This window comes from Salvelinus sp. IW2-2015, unplaced genomic scaffold (assembly GCF_002910315.2).
Source record: "Salvelinus sp. IW2-2015 unplaced genomic scaffold, ASM291031v2 Un_scaffold3713, whole genome shotgun sequence".
In the NCBI taxonomy this organism is placed as follows: Eukaryota; Metazoa; Chordata; class Actinopteri; order Salmoniformes; family Salmonidae; genus Salvelinus; species Salvelinus sp. IW2-2015.
The window spans coordinates 54,270-61,203 of record NW_019944990.1 but is presented as its reverse complement, the minus strand read 5'-3'; the positions used below and the strand labels follow the sequence as shown (position 1 = coordinate 61,203).

Sequence of the window (6,934 nt, the reverse complement as noted above, 5' to 3'; positions counted from 1 at the left end):
AGGTAATGTTACAGTCTATACATTAAAGGACTAGTTAATGGTACAGTCTATTACCTTAGAAGACTTAGTTAATGGTTACAGTCTATTACGTTAGAAGGACTTAGTTAATGGTTACATCTCTTTACTTAGAAGCTTAGTTAATGTACAGTCTATTACTAGAAGCTTAGTTAATGTTACAGTCTATTACTTAGAAGCTTAGTTAATGGTTACAGTCTATTACCATTAGAAGGACTTAGTTAATGGTTACAGTCTATTACATTAGAAGGACTTAGTTAATGGTTACAGTCTATACATTAGAAGGACTTAGTTAATGGTTACAGTGCTATTACATTAGAAGACTTAGTTAATGGTTACAGTCTATTACATGTAGACATTAGTTAATGGTACAGTCTATTACATTAGAAGGACTTAGTTAAGGTTACATCTAGTTACATAAAGGACTTAGTTAATGTTTACAGTCTATTACATTAGAAGGACTTAGTTTAATGTTTACAGTCTATTACTATAGAAGGACTTAGTTTAATGGTTACAGTCTAATACATTAGAAGGACTTAGTTAATGTTTACAGTCTTACATTAGAAGGACTTAGTTAAATGTTTACAGTCTATTACATTATTTACTCCTGCCCCTGGAACACGTAGTCATAAATAATATATCCCTCCACTCTCCCCACTCTTCCTCCCCCTCTCGCTCCACTCTCCCCTCTCCTCCCACTCTCTCCCTCTCCAGTACCACTCTCTCCCCTCTCCTCCACTCTCTCCCTCTCCCCACTCGTTCCCCCCTCTCCACTCTCTCCTCTCCTCCACTCTCTCCTTCCTACCACTCTCTCCCTCCACTCCACTCTCCCCTCTCTCCACTCTCTCCCCGCTCCTCCACTTCTCCCTCTCCTCCCACTCTCTCCCTCTCCCTCCACTCTTCTCCCCTCTCCCTCTCCTCCACTCTCCCCTCTCCCCACTCTCTCCCTCCTGTCCACCTTCTCCCTCTCCTTCCCACCTCTCTCCGCTTCCTCCACTCGTTCTCTCCTCTCCTCTCCCTCCATCTCCTCTCCGTCCACATCTTCTCCCCATCTCCTCCCATCCGTTCTCCCTCTCCTCCACTCTTCCCCCTCTCCTCCACTCGTTCCCCCTCTCCTCCACTCTCCCTCTCCTCCACCTCTCCTCCCTCTTCTCTCCACTCTTCTCCCTCCTCCTCCACTCGTTCTTCCCTCTCTCCACTCGTCTCCCTCTCCTCCACTTCTCCCTCTCCTCCTCTTTCCTCCACTCGTTCTCCCTCTCCTTCCACTCTTCCCCCTCTCCCTCCACTCTCTCCCTTCTCCTCCACTGCTCTCCCTCTCCTCCACTCGTTCTCGCCGCTCTCCCACTCGTTCCCCTTCTCCTCCACTCTCCCCCGTCCTCCCACTCGTTCCCCCCCCTCTCCTCCACTCGTTACCCTCTCCTCCACTCGTTCTCCCTCTCCCTCCCACTCGTCCCTCTCCTCTCACTCGTTCCCCAAACTTCTCCTCCACTCGTTCCCCCTCTACTTCCACTCTCTCCCTCATTCTCCACTCTTCCTTCTCCACTCGTTCTCCTCTTCTCCTCCATCGTTCCCCTTTCTCCTCCACTCGTATCTCCCTCTCCTCCCACTCGTTCCCCTCTCTCTCCACTCTGTTCCCCTCCTCCCACTCGTTCTCCCTCTCTCCACTCTCTCCCCTCTCCTCCACTCTTCCCCTCCCTCCTCCACTCTCCTTCCCCTACGTTCTCCCTCCTCACTCACTCGTTACCCCTCTCCTCCACTGTCCCCCTCTCCTCCACTCGTTCCCCTCCTCCTTCACTCGGTTCCCCCTCTTCCTATCCACTCGTTCCCTCTCCTCCCACTCTCCCCCCTCTCCTCCACTCGTTCCCCTCTCCTTCCTGCTCGTCCCTCCTCCACTCTTCCGCTCCCACCTCTCCTCTCCCCTCCACTCGTTCTCCCTCTCTCCACTCGTCTCCCTCTCCTCCACTCTTCCCCCTCTCTCCCTCCCCTCTCTCCCTCTCCTCCACTCTCTCCCTCTCCTCCACTCTTCTCCCTCCCTCCACTCTTCTCCCCTCTCCTCCACTCGTTCCCCCTCTCCTCCCCACTCTCCCCTGTCTCCTCCACTCCTCCCCTCTCCTCCACTCTCTCCCTCCTCCAACGTTCCTTCCTCCCTCTTCCCCACTCTTCCCCCTCTCTCCACTCTCCTCTCACTCCACTGTCTCCCTCTCCTCCACTCTTCCCCTCTCCTCCACTCGCTCCTCTATCCACGTTCTCCCTCTTACTCAGGCCTGACCGGTAGAGAAGAAGCATATGTGCCGCCTTGGCTCCAGATTACGATGCGTTGGATGTCGCCAACAAGGTGAGCTCCAGATGGACCACCATTATGACACAAACAGGCTCTGCATCCAATAGTCTACAAGGACTCCTCTCACCAGGACTGTAGTGTGTCTTCATATATATTCTACCGCTGTTTAAATGTTAGACAGACGGCGAACACGGTCATGTCGAGGAGTAACCCTCCACTGAGGGGTATTGAGATGCACACCGCACCCGTTTCTGTTCACTGTCAGCCAATAGCTTTGGAGTCTAGAGATGTGGTGTCCAATCAGACTGCAGGAGAGGCTCTGAGCAGATGATGTATGATATAGTTTCTGATGAATAATGACAGACTCCAAAGGAACCACTGATGCCAGAGACCACCGGCTCTGTGGCGCCTTATAACAGTCCTACGATGCCTCTAAAACCGGTCATGTCTTTGTGTTTTCAGATTGGCATCATCTAAACGGCTGCTGGGGAGATGTACAGAGGAATAAATGTTTATAAAAACGCAACGCCCTCGTCTTGTCTGTTATTGGTTGGTTCTCACTGACAGTCACACCCACACGCGGAGGTGCTCCTCACCAAACATGCAACACTGGCTCTTTTGTTTAGAGGTTAATGTGGAAAGGGAGTATTGATGTACTCTGTAGTATTTAAATATCATGTGACGCCGCTATTTTAWAAAATACCTTTATTTATTTAACTGGGCAAGTCGGTTTAAGAACAAATAATTATTTACAATGACGGTCAAACCCGGACGATGCTGGGCCAATTGTGCACCACCGTGTGGAACTCCCAATCACAGCTGGATTCGAACCAGGGACTGTAGTGATGCCTCTTGCACTGAGATGCAGTGCCTTAGACCACTGCACCACTTTGGGGGCCCAATCGTGACGCCGCTGTTTAATCATGCCTCTTCGCCTGGAATGCTTTTCCKACAGTCTTGAAGGAGTTCCCACATATGCTGAGCGCTTGTTGGCTGCTTTTCCTTCACGCTGCAGTCCAACACCTCCCATAATATGGACTTGGAGTTTTACCAAGTAGGGCTAGATTCTGTATGCCACACCTACCTTGTCACAACACATCTGATTGGCTCAAACGCATTAAGGAAAGAAYTTCCACAAATTAATGTTTAACAAGGCACACCTGCTAATTGAAATGCATTCTGGCTGACTACCTCATGAAGCTGGTTGAAAGAATGCCAAGAGTGTGCGAAGATAAATGGCGGAGTCATACATCACGAAGCCATCAGTTGTGACAAGGTAGGGGTGGTATACAGAAGATAGCCTATTGTGTAGAAGACCAAGGCCATATTATGGCAAGAACAGCTGAAATAAAACAAAGAGAAAACAACAGTCCATTACTTTAAGACATGAAGGTCCGTCAATGTGGGACATTCAAGAACTTTAAATTTTCTTCAAGTTCAGGCACAAAAACAATCTAGATGAAACTGGCTCTCATAGAGGACCGCCACAGAGAAGGAAGACCCAGATTTACATCTGCTGCAGAGGATACGTTCATTAGTGAACTGCACCTCAGATTGCAGCCCAAATAAATGCTTCACAGAGTTCAAGTAACAGACACATCTCAACATCAACTGTTCAGAGGAGACTGCATTCATCCAGGCTTCATGGTCAAATTGCTGCAGAGAAACCACTACTGAAGGGCACAATAAGAAGAGACTTGCTTGGGCCAAGAAACCGAGCAATGGACATTAGACGGTTGGAATCAGTCATTTGTCTGATGAGTTCCATATGTGATTTTGGTTCCCAACTGTCGTGTCTTCGTGCAGATTGCAAGAGAGTTTTAATGGATGATCTCCACATGTGTTGGTTCCCGACCGTGAAGCATGGAGGGAGGAGTGGGTGTGGAGCTTTGTGTGACACTTGATTTATTTTACAATTCAAGCCCACTAACCAGCCATGGCTACCACAGCATTCTCTTGAGATACCACATCCCATCTGGTTTCAGTTAAGTGGGGACTATCGCTTTATCAACAGGACAATGACCCAACACACCTCCAGGCTGTGTAAGGGCTATTTGACCAAGAAGGAGATGGATGGAGTGCCTGCATCAGATTATTTTTTTATTTAACGAGGCAAGTCAGTAAAAAAAATTATTATTTACGTTGACTGCTTCCTGTGGGGATGCGGGCTGGGTTTAAAAATAAATATAGAACAAAACAGCTCACGACGAGAAATGCACCACTAAATAAAAGAGAGACTTAAGACAACATTATAACTTGATGGCCGACATGATAAAGAAACTCTAGCCCGCTCGAGAGCACCCCTTACCTGCCAATCTATTAAATTATGTCTCCTGATCTAGCATGGGTAGGTATGTCACTGAATCAGAGTTAGTTTGGCAGCTGTGGTGGAAGGGGAGTGAATACGATGGAGGAAACCAAGTCTAGATTTAACCCCGTTAGCCTGCAGCTTTGAGATTGAGCTGGCCTCCACAATCAACCAACCTCAACCCATATGAGATGGTTTGGGATGAGATATACGCAGAGTGAAGAAAAAGCAGCCACAACATTGTGTTCAGCATACATTGGAACTCCTTCAAGACTATGGAAAAGCATTCCAGGTTGAGCTGGTTGACGAGAATGCCAACGAGTGCAAAGCTGTCATCAAGGCAGCCAAAGAATGTAAAATATTATTTTTTGCTTACATCATTCCACATGTGTTATTTCATAGTTTTGATTCTTCACTATTTGCACAATGTAGAACATAGTTAAAATAAACGTTTGACTGGTACTGTATGTGTATATTATATATGGTGTTATTCCTATATACTGTTGTTTTTCAGTCTATTTGATACAATGGTGTTGATCCTATATAATGTCACATTTAAGAGGTATCCTGTGCCAGTCTGTCCAAACCGTTTGTTCAGAAGTTAATTAAGAGGCCTGGAGTCCAGTCTGTCCCCAAACCTGTTGTTCAGGAAGTAATTAAGAGGCCTGGGGGTCAGTTTGTTCTGCTCCTCCTGCCAACTTCTTATGGAATTGTCAAGCCAAACATGAAAAAGAGTAACTATGCACAAACAGACTGGCACTCAGGCTATAAGTGGATGACAGCACACCCAGACAGGTACTCAGGCCGATTAAAGTGATGATGGCCACTAACCAGACAGGCTTTTATGGGATGATAGCCACAAACAGACAGGCACTCAGGCTATAAAGGGAATGATAGCACTAACAGACAGGCACTCAGGCTATAACGGGAATGATAGCACAAACAGACAGGCTACTTCAGGCTATGACGTGGATGATAGCACAAACAGACAGGCACTCAGGCTATTAACGGGATGATAGCACAAACTCAGGGCTATAAAAGGCATGATATCAGTAACAGACAGATCTGCGAGTCCTATTTCGCTCGAGTGAGAGGAGTGCTAGAATATCTGCTTGCCAGCTGCCCAATTGATGCTACTGCCCTCCGCTGTGATTGAATCAATGGAAAACCTTAGGAGAATACTATGAATCGATCACGTTAGTCTGCCCGATCTGCTTGTCCTCTCCAGAGTGAGGATGATTACCTAAACTTGACTTTCTCGACTGGGTGAAATGACCTGAGTAATCTATGACGTTTCTGGCCACAGTGTCAGCCTAACCATCCATTTCATGCAATCTTGAAGCAGTGTCTCTCAGAGCAGCAGAATATACCAATGCGCCACTGATAGCGCGAATTATGGCCAATTCCTTGTTTGGACTGGGGATAGCCATTACTTGCTCCTCTGAGTTAGTATAGGAGCAGAGCTGCGCTGCAACAAAACAATGCGCATCTCGACTTCCATCTGAGGAAACGCCTTATCCTAGTACATTGATGCATAGGACCAGAAGCTGTGAGAGTACATAACACATAAACTCTGAACCCGACTCTTTGCATCTAGGATACACTTACCGTTGCTCCCACCTTTGATGAGAGTGCTGTCGATGTACAGTCCATGACAGGGATCTCTGAGGACTTTTGGATACCTACTGTTGTCATGGAAGCTTATACCAAGAGTTATGGAGCATGAGTAGATCTATAAGTTCCCAGCCTGCCTTCTCATCGACTAGATGAACATAGTTAAATTGAGAAGCCGGAACTCATTGCTGTAGTTACGATAATTTGATGATGTATACATCTACATGGACAGATGTTAACGATAGAGCCTCAAACATCCTAATGTCATAGTGAAACGAGTCTGGTGATACTAGAAGTATATGAACTTGTGCGCAGTAAAACATGCATGTCGTAGCAAACCCAAAGGTTGTGAGTTTGGAATCTCATCACGACAACCCTTCCAGCCATGTTAGCGGATAATTAAGCAAACTTTTTCAACCTACTTACTACCTTTTTTATCACTGAGGCCGGGCTTAACCTCTTCACCCTAAACCACTAAATCTTAATTTAACCCATTTTATTAAAATGCTTTTGGCTAACCCATTCTCTTCGCTCCCTTAAAAACTTACAGCCCATTGATGGTATTTACCGATTTACACTAACCCTTAAACCTTTACACCAAAACCTATAAATCCTAACCCCTTAGACCGTCGCGTGTAGGCTAACAATTAGTGGGTAGGCCCTAACTGCTATATGAGCCCAACAAGCCAGAGGAAGAGGACAATTCACAGATTATA

The 6,934-nt window shown here is 46.7% G+C and overlaps 2 long non-coding RNA genes across 2 annotated transcripts in view; one reads left to right on the top strand and one right to left on the bottom strand.

The window, feature by feature from the left end:
• The window catches only part of LOC139026001 (uncharacterized), a 3,381-nt gene extending 1,501 nt beyond the window's left edge, over window positions 1–1,880 (bottom strand). The window contains exons 1-2 of the long non-coding RNA XR_011477704.1: window positions 1,854–1,880; window positions 1,098–1,137 (exon numbers count right to left, since the gene is read on the bottom strand). This is a non-coding gene — a long non-coding RNA (uncharacterized lncRNA). The remainder of the gene's footprint in view (window positions 1–1,097; window positions 1,138–1,853) is intronic.
• Window positions 1–2,822, top strand: part of LOC139022502 (uncharacterized) — a 3,175-nt gene extending 353 nt beyond the window's left edge. The window contains exon 2 of the long non-coding RNA XR_011477703.1: window positions 2,759–2,822. This is a non-coding gene — a long non-coding RNA (uncharacterized lncRNA). The remainder of the gene's footprint in view (window positions 1–2,758) is intronic.
• Window positions 2,823–6,934: the final 4,112 nt, after the last annotated feature.